Genomic DNA, 12,425 nt, shown 5'->3' with positions numbered 1-12,425 from the left:
TACCATGAAATGTAGCTTAGCCACAGGCTGTGACTAATAATACATTTGAAAGCTGATGCATTCTGGTGTGTGAAGCCCTCTGGTTCATTTTCTTTGTGATGATCTAAAATATAGCTAAATAATCAGGGCAGACTTATCATTCTGGTCATTGTTCTCTTTCAGGCCTAACTAATAACAGTGAATCAGCCAAAGCCATTGGGGTTCCCAGACTTAATTACCCGAGCTCTCTTTGTCTAGAGAAGTTCAATAGAAGATCTAAAGCAGCCTTAGATGTGTCCGATCTGATCTTCTCACTGTGATGAGATTTAACTTCCTTTATGGCTCTAATTATTGAAATAAGATCTCCAGCAGAGAAGACTACTGTAAAAGGCTGAGATATGCAAGCCCTTTATCTCTGTAACTGTAGCCAAGTCTCTTTGTTCTTGGTTACAAGGCGTCATTTCTTCTTGAGAAATCACCCATTTCTCAAGACGTACGATTGGCTGATCCTGAGTTGTAGGACAAAATGCTAAATGATGACTCACATTTGAGAAATGTGTTATTTTTCTTATTTTTCTTTTATTCTATTATTGATGCTCTGCCAGTGAGTCACTTTTCTGTTCCTCACTGGTCTCACTCTGTCCTACTTTCGAGGATGAATAATAAGGAGGAGGTCTAGCACTCGGATGTGTATGGCTGTACTAGTCCTTGACCCAAGGTAGCAAAACCTTGCCATGAGCTCAATCATTGGGTCTCGTTATCTAGAAGATACATAATTAAAACTCGACAAACTCCTGCTTCTGAACAGGTTCAGCCTTGGAGGTGTAATAATTTAATAAGATAGTCAGAGGGCCAATCAGGGGCTTGCTCTCTGTTGGCTCTTATTTGAGTGGCCTTTTTTTTTTTTTTTTTTTTCCCCAATACAAACACCTAATTTCAAGACGTAATTTTTGGGCTCCTTATCTGCCATCCATTTGTGTTTGAAATAATCTCTGTATTAGCTAACCAACCACCACATTGCATGGTACAGGGCTATCCGAAAATATAGTGATTTAACTTACTATCTATACATAATCAAAATAACAAGTTTAATCCATCATTGTGCTTTGAACAAGTCTACATTCTAGCTGGGGTTTGATGCATTTAAGTGATGAAGGAAGTCTCGAATAAACCTTTGCAATTAAAATGGCACATAGGAAGATTTCTATCTTGTTTTGCATAAGCTGAATCAAGGGCTAATTGATTAGAATTTCAAACGAAATTTACCACAGGCATTTGAGAAAACAGCTACCAGCTTTGCCACTGGCCAACTCTACAATTTGTCAAACAAATTTGGAAAAGCTATGAGAGGTACTTTTCTGTTTTCTTTGAGGACAGTTCCTAATTGCAAAGACTCTAGCAATGCAAATGGGATGGTGGATAACAAAGAGGTGCACTAAGAAAAGTAAATGGTTGCCCCCTGGCAAAGTGCAAACTCCAATTAAATTTTGTCAGAGCATCTACCCTGGGTGTCAATGACGGGGGGGGGGGGGAGTCATGTGATGTGATAGAAAGAGTGAGAAAGTCAGCATAGTGTGTGCCATGATACACCTTACATGTGAGAAAACAGGCACTAATGTGTAACTGAAAACACAGACGAAGGGGCACCTCAAGCAGATATTTGAATGCATATTAAAACAGATGCTGTGCTTATGAGTCATTTTCAATAGATGCTAACATGTGCTTAAGAACTAACCGAACCCTGGTACCCTCAAATAGAATGTGTCATGCTTTATCATTAAAGACACTTAAGGGTACCTCTCAGCAGAAGCTTAATGGTACAGTACCGCAAAGGGATGAAAAAAAAAAGTAGTGTAAGTAAGTACACAGTAAGTATGCAACAGATTCCTTAAAAGGCATGCTAAAGTATACTTTAAAATAAATCACACGTTAGGCAGATGGCCTAACTGTTAGGTCACCCCCAATGTAAGGAGGCTATAGTCCTCCAAGCGGCGGCACCTGGCTCAAGTCCGACCTTTGGCGAACAGATACTTTAGGGTACCTAAACAATAAGACACTGAATGGTATAATACATTAAAAGACTTAAAAGTTACCTCACGTGAATATCAAGTGTGTGAATCTATTAGGATATCAATGAGACAAAGCACATGTATTTCATGATGTGGGATACACATATTGTCCGGTTCTAAAATGCATAAAACGTTACATCATTAGAGTTCATTTAAAATGGTGGACAAACTTCAAAGAATCAAATTTATTTCCAAAACCAGGCAAAACAACAACTCTATTTTTGATAATTGATTGAATGCTGCTCACTGGTTCATCACATTGTTAGACACAGCTCATTATTCATAGATTTCAAAACTTTTCAACACTCAATGTTGGTCTGAAGTTTGATTGAATGCCATTTTATTTGATATAATTGTATGGTTTTAAGGTATGTTTGAGGGAAATCATGTTTTTTTTTCCAACTTCGGCTTTTTTGGGCTACATTAGAAAGTTAAAAAATGTATACAAAAACAACGATTAGACAACGTGTTCCCAGTAAATGTTAATCTTAGTCCTTTACTAGGAGACGTGATTGTGGTTCATTAAGGAGCTAAGAAGATAACCAGACATGGTTAAGATAATTGTCCAAAAAGTGACGTTTAATAATATACTGTTTGTATGGTGTGTTCTTCTGTTTGGACTTTGCACAACAGATTGAAATATGCTCATATTAGAATATAAGAAAATCCTTCCTTTACGGTTGCAATCTACTACAATTTGACACTTGACACGAGTCTAGTGAAGACGGAGTAAATATACAACCAGGGATTATTCATCAATCATTTTTCTTTCCAACACAACACAGTCTTAGTATCTCTGTTATTCACTGAGCATGGGAAAATAAAATGAAAAACAAGACTTGTGTTTTTATCAATTTACAGATTTGCCATTCTTGAAGCCAATAGCATACAGACCACAACACTGAAAATGGATGGTATCAGTATTAGACATCTTTTTTTTCTCTTTTCCTTTGGGATTGAGTCAATACTATTCTCTCCTGAGCAAACACTGTAGGTATGAAATTAAAGTGTCCCTGCTGAAGAGGTATCAGTGAGAATGAAATGTCTCTTACTTCAAATGGAGCTAAGTTATTCCTCAAGGCAGTGTCTCCTTTCAGCTTTCTCTGCCAGCGTGTCCAAACACCTGTGACCTCCATGACACCATCGTGTCTGAGAGCTTTTGGTGAAAGGTATTGGTCCACATAGAACAGAGATTAAATAAGTTGTTTGGGTTTGCTGTCGACATGTTCGAAGAATCAATGGAGCATGCTCTCAAAAAGTTTTCACAAGCCAACCAAGAGTTTAGCACAGATACCTGTATGGATGTATTAGGCTGATACTGGCCTATTAAGACACCATCAAATCAACATGTCTGATCTGAAAACTTTATTTGTGACAGAACATATTAAAACTATGCGTAGGATGATCAAGAAATCTGAGGTAAGAAGGGCTCAGAAACTACAGTATACAATACAATACAGAGCACAACAGCAAAGCGGATGGGTTCCTCTGACAATAATGTTCATTATAAGTTATCAACAGTATTCAATGCAAACTCAACATTAGAAACGGTCTGATTTCATTACAGCTCATAAATCCACTATACAGGCCACCACATCAGTTATGGTGGACGTTCCCTCATGAGTCACCGTGGAACTTTTTAGTATGGAGCATCTGGCATGGCGACACCTGTTCAGTAAGTCAGCATCTGTGCAGACTCCATGTTTCAAAGTTTAACAACCTACTCTCACTCCAACCAAAAAAGGTTTTTGGACGACACTTACCTTCCAAGCACACAAACGAAGTGGGAGTGTGGAGGGAGAGGGTGTAGTAGCGAGTGGTTTGACAAAGGCTCTGCATAAAATGTAGCATTTTTTTGTATTTAGAGAGGAATTTATTGTTGGCATATGTCATTTTAGTTTTATTTAGTTAAAATTCACCACAGCTGCACAGACATTTTAGTTGCAATGAAGACGTTGGGTTCAACACCAACAGGCATAAAAATGGGTTTCAAAAGATGCATGGTACAACCAAAAATAAAGTCATCTGATTGGGTGCTCACATCTATGGCAACAGACAAAGTAACTGATTGCAATTCATTAAGTCATTTAAGTTTTCTCGACTGCCATGAACTTTTTCAGAAAACACAATTAGCACCTAGAATTTTGTCAAAAAAAATGTTGAACTTCAACAATGGATGTAGACATACAGTATGTCTCATTGAAGGTGTCAATCCTACCTTCATCTATTTGTTCTTGCTCTAGTTGTTGATGCTTAATGTTTCCTACAACATCATTAAATGTGTGAAAATCGTTTCAAAATAGGACAGGGTTTCTTTAAGTCAATCACAGCACAAATTATGCAAAAGCACACACTAGTTATGGTGACAGATGACTATATTGAAGTCATTGAAGTGTGTGTCTCAGCCACTGCAATGCACTTATGCAGTAACATAAAGTTGTTGCACAATTAAGAAACTGCATTTTTTAATTATATCAAATATATTACATGAATCACAATTATGTTCAGCTTTTCACAACAATTAGCATCCATGTGCTCTCTGAATTAACTGTAAAGAGGATATAAATATATATTCCACCCCTGGTAAGTCAGGTGTGTATTCGAACTAACAAGGCTCAAAAATGCATCTGTGGAAGAGACCCTGAAATGTGTGAAAAACAAAGAAAACTTTCACCGCTTTTTGATTTGTGCTTAGCCAAGAAAGAAGCAATTATTAGCTGTGTACTGCAGCCAGCGGCCTCTGGATCTTTGCCAGTACAGAGGATGCTACACTACTAGCATGCCTGTCTCATACACTGACTGCAAATAAGCAGCAAAATTGACAGCTTGAGCAGAATACCATTTATACAGAGGAAACCAGGTAGGCTTACAGCACAATAAGCAGAGAGCAGCTTTAGAGCAATAGAGAAACTAACCTGTGCTTGTTAGAGTGGAAAATAGTGCTGATATTTATAGCCTCTATGCAGGCACACAGACAGAGTGCTATCATACAAAGCAGGACTTCTGGGTATTCACAAACAAGGTATCTATACATTTTTTTTTAATAAGTTGCAAAAGGTGAAATCCAATATGCAGATTAATATTTTTTTCCTTCATTTTGTCGTTCCATAAAGCATAGCAATTGATGATCTCAAAATTTAACAAAGGACGTGATGAATACACATCTGCTGATGGACATCCCACAAAGTGTGAATAAAGTAAACTTTATTTTACTGAGTTTTAAAGGAAGAATGTGCAACATTTTGTACAAATATATCCTAAAATCTAAATGTCTCTCTGATTCATGAAAGTCTACAATGAGCAAGAAGCACGAGTCCCCCTGGCTGTGTTGTTGTCAGAGCTGTGTTTACATAAGCTTGTAAATGCTTTTAAGTCAAGGACTAGAGAACAGAACAATAACACAGCCTACTCACTGCTTATTAGAATGTCACATAAGTGTTTTTAGATCACCCTCATTCCGTGTAAATTTACATGCAATGTCAAGCTAGAGGCTAACTGCTAATAATAGCCCACTAACACAACAATGCAGGCCTCAGGCAATTGCAGGCCAATTTTGTCCGCAGCTTTTATCTTATTGTACTGCATCACCAAACTCATAACAGTACACAGCCCTACTTGCAAATGCATTTTGCATACATTGTTATGTATTTTGAATGGATTAAACAATCAATGAGAATTATATTTCATCACAATATTTGATATTTTCCCTAGCACGTCATCGATAACTAAATGAGCCTTGCAGCTTACAGGCCATGCCAGTCGTCCACTGCTGTCACAGTGTGCTTTCCAAGAGGTTCAAACTTTCTTGGAAGGATTTTGTAACTTGGAAGTGTCAGTTACAAAACAAGGCCACAGATAATGCCCTGTCTTCTCCAACACTGCTCTCCCAATATAACTTCACTTTGAAGTCCAGTCAAGGGATCAAGACGAACATTTTAAGTCGTTAATCCCTCATTTTCACTCAAATGCACAGCATCCGCTTAATATTTACCGCCGAGGTTTCTAATTGTCCTGCTTACTCGTTCAAACTTTAAGTGCCATATTGGTATCTTATGAGACCACTGGAGAGATATAGGCTGAGCGCTGAGAAATTGAGGAAGGGGTGAAAAATGCTTTCATATGATATAATTAGCATACCTTTTGAAAGGGATGAAAGCATCTCTGTTTTTTTAGAGTTAATGCAAGGTCATGGTGGTTTAATTAAATTTGCTGTCCATAACGTTTTTGAGGAACATTATGCAAATAAGATTTTAATTATTGCCCATTCCAAAAGTCATCAAAGTGCATGTCTAAAAGGGAAAATAATGCCCTCACTGGTCTTCTGATTTCCCCCAGCCCAATCCCTCTATTAATAAAGGAACATTTAAAAAAAAAATATGAATTGAATAAGTTCCAGTTCATCCCTACTGCAGAAACTTTTTCCCCCACAGATTGTCTAATGGAAACAACTTTGCATTACTTTAATACCCACTGCTTCATTAAACTGTAAAGAGATTCAACCATTTTTGATTGGTTCTTTGGAACTTTGACAATAATTTTGTGAACATACATTTCTAAAAACATCTAAGGTGCGTCTCAGAGTCACAAAACAAATGTTTTACCCCCCTGTAAGGCATTGCAACCCTGTAGCATATTTTCATATGATAAAGAATGAATGGATGAATGGTTGGCCAGCTTACATGGAGCGTTTGGCACAGTTGGTAGAGTCAGTTGTCTTTCAATCGGAAGGTCGGGTGATCGATCCCCAGCTCCTGCAGCCACATGTCCAATGTGTCCTTGCGCAAAACACTTAACCACGTTGCTCCCTCTGCTTCATCAGCTGCGTATGAATGTGTGTGAATTGAATTAGTTACTTCTGATTGACACTTAACTTTTCAGCCTCTGCCATCAGTGTGTGAATGGGTAGGTGTGACATGTGGTGTAAAAACGCTTTGAGTAGTGTGAAGTCTAGCAAAGCGCTATACAATCTCAAGTCCATTTACATGTAAATTTGGCTTTGAATCGTTGCATTTTTACCTGGTATTGTAATTAGCCACAATGCGACTGTCCAATCAATTATCAACCTTCTTCTTCCTGTGCCAGATGTGTGGGCAGCTCCGCCTGGAAAGCATCTGCAGACCACACTCATTGTTCAATTGGAAGAACACGGAAGCTACTCGTGCCTGAAATTATACAAGTCAAAGGGCACTGATTGTGGTTGCACACTTAGAAAATCAAATATTGGCAAAAGCTGCCTTCCCAGTTTAAGGAAATTACACGTGTGTGGAGGGAATTCAAAGTTAAAAGTGAGATGCAGAGGCTCTGATGACTGGGACCTTGATCAAATATTGATTCTGTGGCACAGTAGGAGAAGGTGAAACGGCTGAGAAATCCTAAATCCATACCGAGGAACCTGTGAGGCGTGGGCCTCCATTATTTAATTATCTTTCTCTTAAGTGAGATCAGTTCTCCAGTAGAGCCCCCGACAGCTCCTCCTGAAAAGAACCTGCCAGAGAGGAAGTGAGGGCTTTAATTTGCAACTTCATTTTTTTTTTTCACATTTCTTTTATTACCTCAGTACCGGTCTGTCTTGAAAGCAGAGTCGATTCAATCCCTCAATGGTGAAGAACACAGACGTATTTCAGCATGAGTAAGAGGTGCTGGTGTTGGGATTTATCACCAGAGACAGTGTTTAAGAAAACGCCTGCTTTAGTCAACCTTTTGAGGAAATTGGGTATTCAAGTAAGAGCACTTTGTCAGTGAATGTCTATACGCCACACTTTACCCTTGTGTGTGAATTCTTCTGATGTGTAACTGCAATATGAACCGTGCCTTTAATAAGACTTGCTTGTTTCCATGTGCTTTTAAACACACTGTTTGTGCATGAACATATTGAAATTAAAGTCACACAACAATAAAAACAAATTGAGCAGTTTCGGTATCTGCAGTTAACTAAACCTTTTATTGTGTGAGGTAAATTTTAAGTTTGAGTGTATGGAGTCTGGTGTGTTTGAAGAGAGCAATGCAGCAGCTTGTTCATGTGTAAAAGAACAAGACTTTACCAGATTAAAACGGTTATCAACAGTGCTCATTTTAATTGGATCCTGTCAGTCGAAAAATATTGGTGTTAGGTATTTAGACCCCAAAATATGCAGTAATAAAACATTCATCTATAAACACAATACTTCCTAATCAGTGGTGGTCGTGAATGAGAGAAGAACCCCCACTGTTACAAATGTTGTATATTTTCATTAGGTTTGCATGTGTCTATTATTGCATGCATAAGTACGCCACACTCTGTATAAACAGAAGAAAGCCTCAAGCCCCCCTCTCACGAGACCTTCATTATGTGGGGACCGCAGGTAATTAATGAACTATCAACAACCTCTGTGCTTTGAGAATTACACGGTGAGACAATACAAATTCACTGGAGCTATGGTGGCCTGGATACAATTCTAATTCTACACAATTGTCACTGTGCAATTCAAAAGAACAAAATGTCACATTTTTATTGCAAATATATTCAAACTCTACATTTCATTCACCGCAGCTTCAATTTTTCAAACCAAGGGAAACAAAACCAACACACCTAGAATGTTGTAATTACACGGCAAGATCTGAGTTAGCTTTGGCACTTGTACCCGCTGTAAAAATTCACTCCACACTATTATTTAATGTATGCAAATATGAATACAGTACTTGAACTATAAGTAATGATAATAAAAAACTAAAAGTTGCAGTAAGACAAAGCCCATCAATTGTTTGCTTTGTTGCTTTTTATGTGTATTTTATACCTATAGGTAATGTGCAATACATGTTGTTTGTGATTTAAGTTGGTATGCCTCTCTGTGTACATGTGGACTGATTTACTGCATTGTATTGTTTAGTATTATATCGAATCACATTGATTCAAATGGTATCATATCAAATTGTTTCATATCTGTGCTGTGGCATGGCAGAGGATGGCAGAGGATGGCGTAGTGTGACGTGGCTTGGCGACATATATTGTGGCATTATAGCATTTTGTACATGTATATTGTGCATATGGATAATGTTCAATATATGTTGTCTGTAATTCAAGTGGGTACGCGCCTCTCTGTTTAAATGTAGGTTGTTGAAGTTCATCTTATTGTTGAAGTACTTGAAGTCAGTCTTGTACTCAAGACTTGTCTCGAGACCACTTTTTGAAGGTCTTGGTCTCGTCTCTGAAAGAAAAGCATTTTACTCAGCCTTGTTTGGTCTTGGACTGTGCAGACTCCGGATTTTAAATGAAGACCAGTAAAGACCAACAACCTTCCCAGTGTTACAGTCTAAGTGAGTGACACGCCCTCTGCACAAAAGATGATGCTTTTATTGTGATATTTATGGTCTTGTACTTCCATGTTGGTCTCGCCCTGCCTTGGTCTTGGTCTAGACTCAAGTCTTGATCCCTAAATTCCCAAGACCGTCGGATATTTGGAGGAAGTATATAAACATACTCAAGACGATTTCTGAATTATTTCACTGCGGGTGCAGAGAGTACTTTTTTATTTCTCCAGAAATATAAACTGTCTGCAATATGATAGAAAAAGTAACATTGAATTCTCAAAGGAGGTTTGAATGGTATTCAAAGAGAAGGAAGTTACCGCTGGCACAAAGCACTTATTGTGGCTTATGAAACATTCCCACCCAAAAGGCTCAGATGTCCATCCTGCACTTCCTGTGAACTGAGCCCTAAAAGAGCAAACGCATGAAACAGATAAATAAGTGAACACACACTCATCTTTATATTCTCCGCCTGCACACACCCACCTTCCTTTCATATTGTTGGGACCGGCTTCAAACAAGGTGAAAAGAAGCACCCTTCCAGACTTCAAAAGTGCATTTGATATCCCAAGCTGGACATTTGGCACATTAATAATGGATGGTGTGATTTTTATTATTTAAAAAAGAATGGTTGTCTCCCTTCGAATACCGTTTCCTTTTCATCATCTTTACGTGCGAGCAGTTGGAACACTTAGAAGGAAACACAGGGCGTTGTAAAGAGGAAGCTGTCAAAACGGCAAAAACTGGCCTTCTTTATTCTTTAAAAGCTTTCTCTGCTGGGTGCCATAAGAGGTGTAATGCATTTGTCCACTATGAAAGGGGGGGTCAGGCGAAAGGGCAGTAATGGTGATCAATTTAAAGCAATTCGGCCATTTGTCTGCACATAGTTGTTCTCGTGTGTCAGGCTTCCAGCACCTACAATCTCCAATATGTTTTCATTTCATTATAACAAATCTGAACTTTCCATTTAGCCCCCACACATTTAGCCCCACTCACAGGAGATAATCCAGGAGATCTCCTGTGATTGCAAAATTGCACCCAAGGTCTGTGATTTCTATACGTCATTCAAAGGGGTTAAACGAGGCTAAAGTTTCACCTCAAATTTAATACTATTATCCCCATTTGCAGCCCACTTTCCCAGATTAGGATCTCGAATGTGACCTCTGACCCTGCCATTTATTTATTTATCTATTTATTTTATATCCACCTGGGGTTTTCAACCTGGTTACAGTTGCATTACATACAGCAACAGTACAACAAACACAAAGGGATGGGATACAAATATCTGACATATCTGTAATGAAAAAAAATAATTAAAGAGGTACTTAGCATTTGCATTTCTTAGCTGTTGTAGAGGATTGGTTATTTTATTACAAATTGGCCTTCAGCCCTGTAGTCTTTTTGACACAATAAAAGGTTGTATTTTCATAATACTTTTTGGAATGTGGTACATGGATGTTCTCCAAAGGCAGGTTCAAGATTCCTCCTTCGTTTTTCTACAACTGGACTTTTGCACTATTGATTTATTTTCATCTGATTATTTGCTGTCTCTTTTAGCCTGAGGTAGAAGTAAAGAATCCCCAGTTTGCAGCTTCCACTCAGAAGCAGGGCGTAAATTAACCATGTGTGGATTTGTCTCTGATGAGAGGAGACACGTATTCTGCCAAGGAGAAAAGCGATCAGCTGCACAGAAGTCAGGAGAAGTTACCCTATCACCTTACACTGAACTACAGTCCCAACTGTAAGTGGAGCAGAGTAGATTACAAAAAGGAGTGAAGTGCTCTCAAGTTCAGGAAAAGGCTCTGGGAACCTCCACTAAAACAGACAAGAAAAAAGCATCATGTTCTGCCTCTGAAATGTTTGTGTGAGTTGCAGCGAGGAAGGAATGAAGTGCAAATATACAGCATTACTGTATATGCCTGAAGTTTGAAATTGCCTATTTAGAAGGTCATTATAATAGCATTAGCGTTTCCATTATGACATTTCCAATGTTGTTTTGTTTGTTTTTGCTTTTTAAAAAGTAATGGGTATAACTTGCTGCTTTCTCTTTTCTTCTTCTTGCAACTTTAATGCAAAGTATATTCCACAGTTGCCGTGAAACTCGAACTGACCTTTGTCACTCACTGACCGCTGAGTATTGTGACTGTAAAGTCCACAAACAAACATTTTTTTAAAAACAAATCTAGTATAGTCAAATTTCCAGTCTTGTTACCTCAAAGATGAACAGGTTGACCAACCAATTTCTTTGTCGATTAAAAACATATTTTTAATTAGGACTAGTCGACTACTCCAGGGGTCTCCAACCGCCAGGCCATGGACAGGTACCCGGCCTTGTTTTGTTTCGTACCAGGCCACAAAAAAAAACTATTTGGAATCAAGAGGGTGGACATAACGTCTACCTTAGGGGCATACTAGCACATTAAGAATTGAGGGCAAACTATTAGCTAATGGCCTATTAGCTGCTGGTCATGTAGAATAAGATATTAATAAGTGCTCAACAATGACACATCAGCAGTCAGTATGCTACTAATTAGCATGCTAATAAGCAACTAGTTATTATTGGGACCTTAGTTTAAAGAGTTACCAATACAGTTCTATACCGATCTCTTTCCGGCCAATACTATGCTTCTTTTTAAAAGCTAAAATATTTGATGTTTTCCAAATTTTTATATCTTAACAAAAAACCCCAAACCTAAATAACAAGCAATGGACAAAAATGTGAAGAAATTTGCACTTTTTCTGACGTTTTATAGAACAAAATATTTTTAAAATCAAACACAGAAATAATCAGCAGATTATCTGATGATTCATAAAGTTGTGATGGGAACAAATGCCAGTATTTGGTCAGTAAATCTACTACAAATAGAGTATGTTGTTGTCGCTCTTGTCTACTAAAGGTCATTCATAATCTGTATAGAATCTCTTCACTCATGGCACAACTGCTTTTCCCTTTTCCAATTTGTTTCATTAGCAGAGTCTCTCCCTGAGCCTTGAACACTGTTGAACTGACACATTCTGGCCCCTCCTGACAGAGAGCAATTAGTGAGCGTAAGGTTGAACAGCTTGAGGCCTGCGGCTGCCAACTCTACTCTT

This window comes from Labrus mixtus, chromosome 19, assembly GCF_963584025.1.
Source record: "Labrus mixtus chromosome 19, fLabMix1.1, whole genome shotgun sequence".
In the NCBI taxonomy this organism is placed as follows: Eukaryota; Metazoa; Chordata; class Actinopteri; order Labriformes; family Labridae; genus Labrus; species Labrus mixtus.
Note: the sequence above shows the minus strand (reverse complement) of the source record.